The sequence below is a fragment of the Culex pipiens genome, chromosome 2 (assembly GCF_016801865.2).
Source record: "Culex pipiens pallens isolate TS chromosome 2, TS_CPP_V2, whole genome shotgun sequence".
NCBI lineage: Eukaryota > Metazoa > Arthropoda > Insecta > Diptera > Culicidae > Culex > Culex pipiens.
In genome coordinates this window covers 163,169,268-163,181,059 of record NC_068938.1, presented here as the reverse complement: position 1 = coordinate 163,181,059, position 11,792 = coordinate 163,169,268, and the positions used below count along the sequence as shown (strand labels likewise).

The 11,792-nt window shown below is 41.7% G+C and overlaps 1 pseudogene; it reads right to left on the bottom strand.

Moving 5' to 3' along the window:
* Nucleotides 1-5,359: 5,359 nt before the first annotated feature.
* On the bottom strand, nucleotides 5,360-9,553 carry LOC120416732 (poly(A) polymerase gamma-like; annotated as a pseudogene).
* Nucleotides 9,554-11,792: the final 2,239 nt, after the last annotated feature.

The window sequence follows — 11,792 nt, the reverse complement described above, 5'->3', positions numbered from 1 at the left end:
AAATAACATTTTTGGGAGAAGGAAGGCGCACACGCGTTTTATGTGTAATTAAAATGTAAATCGTTTCGCGGCGCTTCAAAACTGTCGATGAGAGAGGCCTTTTTCAATGTCGGCCAGGAGGAAAAACAGCTGTGCCCTATGCAAAGTGCTGAGCCTAAAGCCTGGACCGAACAGTGCATCGCCCCCCTTCTCCGTCGTCGTAGCTTGATTGATGAACGGACGGACCGGAGTTTGATATAGGGGTGAGTTTAGTCGACCTTGCCCTGATGAGTGATGGGATATGTGAGTGCGGCTGTGCTCGAGATTATGGGTTTTTCATGGAAATATCCAGTTGCACGCAGTGATGAAAGTGCAGCGTTTTTTGGCTTCCCCCATGCAAATAATGGTTTAGTTTGCACTGAAAGTTGGATGAAAAGTTTTAGAAATAAACTGCTCCAAAAACATCGACTTTAGTTAACCTCCAAATAGTCATTAGATGGTTGTAAACCCAGTTTCAGTTGCAAGTGTGCCAAATTTGGGCAATGAACCTATTTTCGGTCTATGGTTCTTTTATTTCAAAATTTTTAATACAGCCAACACTAGGAATAATTGGCATAGGTACTGAAAACATTCCAATTGAGTTCAAAATAGAACCATGTAGGTCGGAAATAGGACCATTCCCTCTTTACATCTCAAATTTCCCCCAAAAAACCTCTAATTTTATAACCCGGGCAATCGGACAAGGTTTCGTTGCAGTTTTGCAACTCCGGGTCCTCGGTTTTATGGGGTGAATTATAACCGAAAATTTGTGAACCAAATTAGACCCCAGTGAGTGGGGATGAACGAGCGTACTTAAAAACAAAGACTTTGACGTACGCACGCACACTCACACTCGGTTCACATGCACGTGAATTTCTAACGTTTGTTGGAGTCTATGACGGTGACTGGTACTATAAATGTGTACGGTCAGTTTATGCTGGTAGTGCGATAATTACCCCTCGGGCACCGACATATCATCACAGTTGAGCTATGTCGTTTTTTGGGGCTGCAAATTTTACGTCACAAGTTGGAATTAGTTAGATTAGAGTTGGATTTTGGTTATGTTTTTCTATGGTTTGCTTGCGGAAAGTTATTTACTTAGTCTGAATAAGTTTGGTTTGTTTTACACATCAATGGTACGGCATTTAGTTGTATCAACTCTACATTTTTGAAGTTGATGCCAGTAAACTTTTCAGTTTCCTCAAGGTATGAAATATTTGAGTTCCCTGAACACGTTTAATTTATTCCAAATTGAAAAAAAGCAAACAACAAGCAACAAACAACAAACAACAAACAACAAACAACAAACAACAAACAACAAACAACAAACAACAAACAACAAACAACAAACAACAAACAACAAACAACAAACAACAAACAACAAACAACAAACAACAAACAACAAACAACAAACAACAAACAACAAACAACAACAAACAAACAACAAACAACAAACAACAAACAACAAACAACAAACAACAAACAACAAACAACAAACAACAAACAACAAACAACAAACAACAAACAACAAACAACAAACAACAAACAACAAACAACAAACAACAAACAACAAACAACAAACAACAAACAACAAACAACAAACAACAAACAACAAACAACAAACAACAAACAACAAACAACAAAAAACAAACAACAAACAACAAACAACAAACAACAAACAACAAACAACAAACAACAAACAACAAACAACAAACAACAAACAACAAACAACAAACAACAAACAACAAACAACAAACAACAAACAACAAACAACAAACAACAAACAACAAACAACAAACAACAAACAACAAACAACAACAACAAACAACAAACAACAAACAACAAACAACAAACACAAACAACAAACAACAAACAACAAACAACAAACAACAAACAACAAACAACAAACAACAAACAACAAACAACAAACAACAAACAACAAACAACAAACAACAACAACAAACAACAAACAACAAACAACAAACAACAAACAACAAACAACAAACAACAAACAACAAACAACAAACAACAAACAACAAACAACAAACAACAAACAACAAACAACAAACAACAAACAACAAACAACAAACAACAAACAACAAACAACAAACAACAAACAACAAACAACAAACAACAAACAACAAACAACAAACAAAATGGTCGTCTCTTTGGTAGGACTCAATGAAGCAGTTGATGGTTTTATCCTATTGATGGTTTTATCAGTCACTTTAACCCTTTACATCCCAACCCCGCCTTTAGACGGACTTCGATTTAAAAATCGCCAAAAAATGATTTTTCAACCAATTTTTGATCGTTAAAACGCATTGGAAAGAAGAACTTTTAAAATTTTAGAAAATTTATGGGATGGAAGTTTTACTTGTTTTATGTGACTTTGCCAATGTTTTTAAAAATGTTATTTTTTTAGGGGTCAACTTTGGCTGTGTTTTTTACTAACATTTCCTTTATTTTAAGTAAAAAGAAGTATGCAGTATTTTTTTCAGTGTGCCAGACTATGCCTCTACGCTTTTTTTTTACAACTTAAATGATAATGGTGCTATTTTATAGCAGAAATGGTGAAAAAAAAAGCAAAAAATTGAAAAAGTGACTGTACAAACATCAAAAAATTAGATAGGCAAAATGTAATGATAGGAGGTGGTAGAATAGGCAAAATACTACCAAAAACAAACATAAACTTAACAAGATAAATGCAAATTAAAATACTAAAAACGAAACAAGAAAAACATAAAACAAGAGAAGTAAAGTTTTTCGTAGAACAAAAGTTGCTTAAAATGACCTCCTGAACACGGGAAAAATAAAAAAAAATCGAAAAAAAATTTGGGCAATAGAGGATTGAATTGACAAATACTTCGATGCTCTTCTTGTGTCAAAATCTTCCTAGCTCGATGAATTGCTGCCTCGATGTTCCTTTGGTTTTCATTTGCTCCAAAGTACTCTCCGATTTTCAATATTTTCAAACGCTGCCATGATTTTCTTCCATTGCTGGGTATCAGGAAGCATATATTTTCAAATGATTCATCATTTTGTGTCGTTCTGTTTACTGATGCTTCTTTCCCTCGATGATTTCGACACCAAGAAAGCCGACTGTAACTTGCATTTAATTGTAATGATATATTTAATAGAATAAATTGCTTAATCTTAAACTGAATATAAAAAATATTTAAAATAATTGCAATTTTAAGTGTTTGAAAGTGCAAAACTTTGCTCGGAATAAACTGGACCATCAATTAAAATTCACCACAACGTTTGTCAAGTGTCCTCAAACAGCTTTTCGATTCCGACTTCTTCGCGGAAAACAAGATGCCCAACTCTAATTACACTACCCACTCACAAGTTTTGCTGTTTGATATAATAGCAAACAGCTCCTCCCCCCCCCCCTCCATCTCTTCGGTCACCAATTACGGCGCCTTTTCAAACGGACCACGAACCGAAACTCGCGGAGATGCACTTGATGATAGTTTGCAATCAAATTAAATGCAAACTATGCCATTTTCACGCGCTACAAACAACAACTTCCCCACCGCATTGAGAAGTGAAGATGGGAATCGAGGGTGGGAAAATGCAATTCATAATTAACGATCAACAAGGAAATGAAAAGGAGCGCTTCTGGTGATGGCGGTTTCGCGCGAAAATTTCACCCCGAAATGAGACGTGGTTGGGGTTTGAAAAGTGCATTTTGCAACTAATTAAAAATATGAAGTGGAATTTAACACTAGAATGAATAACGACACAAACTGATCTCTTTTCAGTTTTGTTGAGAGTCACCTCTTTGTAAAGCATAATGATATTAGAAGAATTATAAAAATTTTCACATTAATCTAACGAAGCTCTACCGAGTTAGATGGATACGACCAGTGCTGTAAAAATCTTAAAAACACTGCACTGAAAAAAAATGTAGTTTATGCAACAAGGTGCAAAAAGAGGATTTTTTCAGCACGAGTCGTACATTTATCCAACGAGGTTCACCGAACTCTTTGAATAGAATTATAGGACAAATGTCCATGCATTGAGTAATTGAATCGTTTAAATAAACAAAAATGTTGAATGTATAACTTTTCCTACCAAGTGCTGAAAAGTTCAACTTTTCAGCATCCATTTCAGTGCTGAGAAGTAGAACTTTTCAGCATTTGTTTTGAAAAGGGTTACTATTCGATTCTGTGATTTTTGGTACAGAAAAGTAGGCTGTATCATCGTTCAAGAATGACAGGAAAAGGAAGTTGTTTCACGACGGAATTGCAAAAATGACATTTTCGACACTCAAACGAGTGCTATAATGAACTTTTCAGCACGATTATTTCTGAGTATGATAAGTAATCCTTTTCTTCACTTCAGAATGACAGAAAAGGTAAGCATTTGCAAAATGGAATTCAAAAATGTATTCAATCAGTAATCCAAAACAAGTTTCACTGCGATTTGAGGCACTCAAATGCAAACAACCAAACACGGTGTAATTACTTCGAAAGTAAACATTTCCACCTGCCAGCCGAGGGGACAAGGAAAGTGGGGTAAACAAAGTTCACCTCCACGTCGGTTCACCTTGTTGAATCAACAACAACTGCTGCACCGACCGACACCCGAAGCGAGGTGAGGTGCAAACAAAACCTCGAACTTCAAAGTCAGGTGAAACTGCTGTGATACAGTGAACGTGGTTGACACAGGAAGGTAAACCGGTAAATACCGGCTGGGTTGTGTTTTGTTACGATTGTCGATTTGCCAAATGTAGTCAGTTATACATTTTTTTTTAAATAAAAATTTATGTTGTTCTTAAGAACAGTTGAAGATACTTCACAAACTAGATTCTAATAACAATAAAATTTTGATCAATATTAATTTAATGCCTGGTAATTTTAAGTTTAAACTTTGCACCTGAGTGTAACCGGAGTGTAATGGAACCAGATGTTTTGTATCACTGCCACTGACAGTTTTTGCTGGAACTGTTCTGTCCTGGAGTAAACTTACAAGACAGGAAATTACGAAATTGAAATTGATAAGCACCATTTGCGCGCATTTGTTCCAGTTCAAGTGACATTCGAATGTTTGCAATTGATAAGAAGAGACAGTTAATTAGTTAAGTTCAAGGTGTCAATTTAAACACATTACGTTTATATTTTACCACAAGAAAGTGACCCATTTTCCAACCAAATAACTACACAAAGAAAACTTGTTCTCGGTGTCACCACAACTGTTTGTACTTCAAGGTATTCCATCCAATAAAACATGCATCTCAAGTGGTGCAACCAACCGGAAAATACTCACACACCAACACAGTAAGTCTAACCAAACTGGATGTAATTTCCCGCATAAACGAGAACATTAAAAAAACTTTGTGTTAAATGGTTTTCTCACCATTTCAGAAATCGTAACCACTATTTGAAAAATGGTAGGAAAACCTTAAAAATACCATATCGGAAATGGTACTCTACCATTTTTCATAAAGTTCGACCATCTGAATTGAGGGTGGTTAGCAACGGTAACCTTAAAAATCCCCGAACAACGTTTCGTCAAATTACCATTTGTGTAATGGTAAAAATAAAGTAAATTTTCGGGAAAAAGCGACCTTTTTCTCTCGGTTATTAATGTTTGAGAAATGGTTTTGAAAAAGTATTTTAAGGTTTTTCTTACAATTTTTAACCTTGCGACTACTATTTCAGAAATGGTGTGTAAATGGTATTTTAGGGTTTTTCTTGCTATTTTTACCTAGCGCTACTATTTTGGAAATAGTTTTCATATGGTTATTTAAGGTTTATCCTACTTTTTTTCCCAGTTTCACTATTTCAGAAATAGTTTTCAAATGTTAAATTAAAGTTTATCATACAAATTTACACATTTTGAGAAATAGTTTTGAAATAGTTTTTGAAAGTTTTTCTTACATTTTTTACCTACCTATTTTTTACAGAATTGTTCACTTTTTGACGGATGGTTCACAGCAATAATATTTGAACTTTAGCGGCTTAAATTCTAGTTGAATGTTGATTCTGTTTAGTTGATCATACTGCCAAAATCGTCCAAACCTGAAAAAGTAAGAAGAAAAAAATCACAAAGTATCAAGTTGAATATAATATTCAAAATATCATATGTACTTATCTGATTATGCAGATTGATTGATGCCAATCGTTTGTTCGCTTGGTCGCATCCTCGGCGGAACAATATTGTCGGCCGGCGGCAAAATCTCTTTTGATCACCGATCGAGTTCTCCAGCACCAGCTGTTCCGTTTTTATCAAGTTCTCCACGGCGCTGAAATGATCAACAAGAAAAATATAAACAAAGTATCTGGTAAATTAAATGATTTGTTTGAAAATTATACCTGCGCACAAAACGTAAACAACGACCAGCCGCACAAACGTTTCACTTCAGACTGTTTTTGCCTGCGCTAAGCGCTTGCCTGCGCGAGAGCAGGTAACGAAGCGTAGCGAGAGAAGAGAAAAGAGAGAATGCGCAAGGCAAATATTATTTTGCGTTGAATATAAATTATTGATAAATTGATTTAGAAATTTAATGCAAAAAGAGATTCTGCATTCAAAAGAAAGCAAGCCCTAACTTTTTTGAAGATTGTGTTTCCTTTGATGGTTGGTGTAGATTATGCGAAACAATGAATAACTTTCGCAGAGGATCTGAAACTTAATTTCGCCGGGACAAAACGCACTATTTGTTTAAAATATCCCACTACACCTCCACATCACCGATTCCGTTGATGCTAGAGCACGGAACCGTAATTCCGCTGGTCAATCTAACTGACCTGATACTGTGAAGATCGACGTGCGATGGTAGAGAGCGGTCCAAAAGAATTTAATAACTTCCGCTCGTCACACTCGAGACATTCGTCGCTGACCTAGCGGAGAGTCGAAATCGACATTGGCACAGGTGCCACGACACCAGTGATTTCGCCCAACCAGTCTAGAAACACTGTTTTGTTCTGGCCATAATGTGTTAACACTGTGGAGCAAAACTGCTAGCTCCACGGCGGCCAAAAAATCCAACGCTGCCATAGTGATACGATCACTCACCGAAACACCGCGAATCAAAACCCGTCGAATTTCGCTCTAGTTTCTAGTTTCTTCTGAGCAGGTCGTTTGCGCATTTGCGACGGCGAAGGAGTCGCTGGGTTTTGCGCTCCCGCTTGAGCAGGTTCGGGTCGAGGTACCGGTTGAGCTGCTTCCGCCGGACGTGCCGCGCCTCGATCTTCATGCCGTCGCGTGTCGTCTCGAGGACCTTGATGTGCACCTGAAAGAAAACAACTCGGTTAGAGACGCGTTTTTTTTTGGCTGTAGAATCGCTCAACGCACCGCATGTTTGTGCACGGCATCGTTAAAGTTCTGGATGCTTTCGGTCAGGTCCACGTTCAGGTTCTCTGGCCGCTCTGACCCCATGAACCAGAGCGAGCAGAGTGTTGTCTGCGCCCTCGCCGCCGTCGTCCTTTTGGTTTTACTCCTGCTGCTCGAAGCACTTCGGGTTGACGTGGGCCAGGTTGATGTGCAGGATTCGCTCCAGGTTCTGGATTAGGTAGCGGATCTTGGACTCGACCAGTCCGCACCACTCGAGGTGGTCGTCGGTGTTGTTCGAGGTCACGAGCAGTACGATAAAGTAGCGATACTTGAAGAAGAAGCTCGGCGCCTCAAACAGCTTGTCCTAGCCTTGCCGAGCATGAATTCGTCCGTGATCTGCATGCCGCGGTTGAACTCGTTCAGCATGACCTTCCGCGTCGAGCTAGACACGTGGAAGGTCGAGTTTTGTTGCGGGTTTGCCGGCGTGATGATCGAACAGAACTTGTGATTCGACAGAACTTGTGCACTTGCGTGGCCGCGACGACATTCGGGAGCTGACACGTCCTGGACACCAGCATAGCCCACGACACACCTCCAAAGTAACCCAAAGAGAACAAAAAAAAACAGTGAAAAGAAGAAAACCCTAATATTAACAAAAACCCTAAAAGATACCAACCAAAGCTCAACTTACTCTTCGCCCACAGCTTGATCGAACGCAACGCCAGCCGAAAGTTGTCAATGTTGGGCACCGGCCGCAGGATCTCGTCGGTGGCGCGGCACCCGTTCAGACTGCGCACCAACTTGGGTCCAGATTCTTCAGCAGCATATCTTCGCGCAGGTCGAAGTTGTCCGGAATCTCCTTCAGCGCATCAATCTTGATGCCGTCTAAGTTCATCTTGACGACCGGCACAAGCGCCTCCTCGACGGCGCGGTACTGTCACCTCGGGCTGTTTCTTCAGCAGCTCGAAGAACGACCCAAAGTAGTCCTGCCGTTCGATGTTGCGCGGCGCCACGCACAGCGCGTCAATATTCGCCCCCTTGTGGTTACCGCCCACCCGGTACGACCCAAAAGTGTAGATCTTCCCGCCGAGCTTCTCGGCCAGCACTTCCGGCATGTTCTTCGAGATGGACACATTGCGCACCCACTGCTTGACCAGCGTGTTCAGCTTGGACAGAATCTCCATCCGGTGGTTCAGCTTGGACTCGTCCTCAAAAACGTTGTACGGCTCGAGCGCCTTCTGCAGCTCCACCGTCTTGGTGTGGTCTTCCGTCTTCGGTTCCGCCAAACTGATGGCCGACGTCATGCCCATCAGTTTTGTTGCTGCCAGCCGATGCTGCTGCTGCGGCCGCCGCGTGCTCAACGAAAAAAATCATATCAAAAAAAACTTTGACGGCACAGGGAAAATAAAAAAATCAAAACAAACATTCCTCCTCCAACGAACGTTGCACCAAATGCAACACCAAGTTGACAGTGCACGCTTACCAGGCGATCGCAATTTTTGAGATGAACGTCGCAAAAAGTAGTTCGCTTCAGTCAACTCAATTTTTGCGATCAGTTTGTTTTGTTTACATTCGCAATTTTGATTTGGAGAATGTGAACTCAATTTTGCGATGACACTTAGCTGTTTTTTGGCATTCTTGTAGTGACGAAATGTTTGGACTTAGCAAAATTTTCATTTCTGTTTTGACAGCTGAGTAGTGCAAACGAGCGAACAACAAAAAAGTTCCCGGGAAGATCAAATCGGGAAGAGAACCGTGGATGAAAGGGAAAGGGTGGTTCGAGTGGACAATGAACTTAACAGGTTCTCTGTCCGACCTATCCTCCTCATCTACGGTTCTCTTTCCGTAACGATCTTCTCCGGTGACAAAGCGGGGAAAACTAAAAAGTGGACCATCTTCTTGTTTTTTTTTTTTGGTTATATCTGTGACGGAGTGCAGCTCCCGGTAACGCTGATCGAACATCGGCCAGCTGGAGGAATACGGCATCTGCCGAGCGGTCTCCTAGGGCCAGCTCATCCGGCAGCGGGGCGTGCCTTCTGGGTGGCTAAGGGCCGGATCAATTTGCGGTGTCTGGACAAGACTTGGAGGAATCTTGTGAAGCGCGCGGGAAGTCCGGAAGACGTGGCCCCTATTTATTCACGGTCAGACGCGTGCATCTAATCGACGTCGAAGCCGGAGCCGGAACAGATGCTAGAGGAGGGAACGGCACTGTTGTTCATTTGGTGACAAAGTACCACAACAATTTAAGTACTCGTCGGTTAGCTGTGCTGGAAAACTCAGGCTTGCAGGGAAGTGTAATTTAATGAATATTATTCTCTTACAGCTTCCTCGGCGCTGAACACAGCAGAGGAGACCAACCTGTACGCCAGCAATGGCCGCAAATTCAACGGAATCTCCTCCACGTCAGGATCCGAGCTAGACGATAAATCTGCCGTGCAGACGCCAGCAAATGTGACGACCACTGCAGCCTCGACCACAACGACAACCACCGCCGCCAACAAGCTTGGCCTCACCCAGGCACTGACTTCCGAGGATGCGCTGTACGAGGTAAGCGTATGGTTCGACGGAGCGGAGTTGCAGTTCTTGTCGGTGGAGAAGGTGATCGAGAACAAGCTGGCAGCGCCCGGTTTGGCCGGGTCCATCCAAGATCTGACCAGAATTGACCCGACAAAGCAATCCTCCAACGGTAGCGTGGGAAGTCTTGGCCCGTTCCAGCTGCCTTCGGCGAGACCGGCCGCCGATTCACACTCAAGCGCAACGGACAGTTCGGGGACACTCTCCAGCCAGTCGAAGCACCACTATCCAAGGTTAAGCACACCGTCCGAGGGGCCAAGGCGCTGGCATCGTTGATGATCGAGGAATTCACCAAGATCAAGCGGGCGCTCAGCAAGGATAATGAGTTATCGGACGCGGAACTGGACCAAAGCAGTTCCAACACGAAGACGCCCAAAACAACACCTCTTTTCCAAGTCCAGCAGCGAATGCTCCGATCTCCAACGCGGCACACATTCTTCCGACCACGTTGACCGGATATGCCGTAGGTTCTCCATGCGCTCCCGGTGCTCCTCCACCACAAACGTATTTTTTTTAATTTTATCTGTTTTTTTTCTCTACCGTTTCAGCTCGTTCTCCCGGCAGTGGTATGTGTGCTTTTCAGCCAGCCCGTGTTTCGGCAACTCATCCGCGTTCCGGAAGGTCACCCTCCCGGCACTGGTTAGTGCGCGTCCCAGCAGTGGCCCGCGTTCCGGAGGGCCGTCCTCACGGCAGTAGACTTGCTAATTCTTCAATGTAAAATTGTAAAAAAAAAAACGCCTAAAATAAAGAGTAAACTTTTCAATCAAACAAATTTTCATTTATTCTATTATATTCCGTCAAAAATAGTCCCGCCGGAACCGTTTTCCGCATTCCCGGCGATTTTCCCCCTACCCAACCCATCTCAATTTTGAGATCGCCTTCTGGATCTCAAAATTGAGATCGAGTTGCTCATCTCAACGTTGAGTGGTATCACTTTTAGCCGGTTTGCGACATCCATCTCAAAATTGAGATCGCCTGGTTAGCGTGTGTCATTTTGGATTTGAACTTGATTTTGAGTACCTCCAGCTGACCGTGTACTAATTATTCAGTTCAACTGCGATTAAATTTTTTTTTGGTAAACGTAGTTGAACTCTAGATTAAATTTTCAAAACAACCTATCCCTCATGGGTTTCCTAGGCAGATAGGGCCTTTTGAAAATTTAATCGAGAACTGAAAAAATCGTATGAAAAAGTGCGAAACGCATAAGCAATGTGCGATTTTCAGTTACAGTGTAAACCTACCAAAATAAAATGTAATCTCCGGCAATTCCTCAAAATGATCAACTCACATTTTGGGTGTATCGCCCAGTTTTGACATTTCTCTCCTTCTTCGCAAACGCCCTCCCAGTCACGGCGTTCTAGCCAGCCGTCCCCTAACATGACAGTTTTCGTGAGTTGCGCGTATCCACCGACAGATGGCGAGTGGGCCTCGTCGGAGTCCGCCCAATAAATACGCAACCCAAAATTTGCACGGGAAACTTTTTTTTCGTAACGGCTTTCGCGGCCCGCTCACTTCAACTGTTCTAGACTAATATTTGAACGTGGCGTATCACTAAACAAGTTTTTTAAGAAAATGATTCTAGACTGCATATTTTGTCGTTTTAAGCTGAAACAAGGCAAACCCTTTATTTAATTAAACTATTCGCCATTTTCAAAAGTTTGGCTAGATAATATCGAAGGCCGCCATCTTAGGCCCACTGGGCCCACAAAAAGGGGTACGCTCAGTTTGTATGGGAGCTGTCAACATGCTCCCGGGCTGGTTCTAGCAGGATTCTGGAAGAGTTCTCACAGAGGTGGATATTCTAACAGCATTCTAGCAGAAATTTTCTACTAATTTGCAGGATTCTGGCAACCAGCTGCAGCTAGAATATTTCGTGACTGGGCTCAAGCTGATTCATCTGTGAGAAACCGGCGCAACCA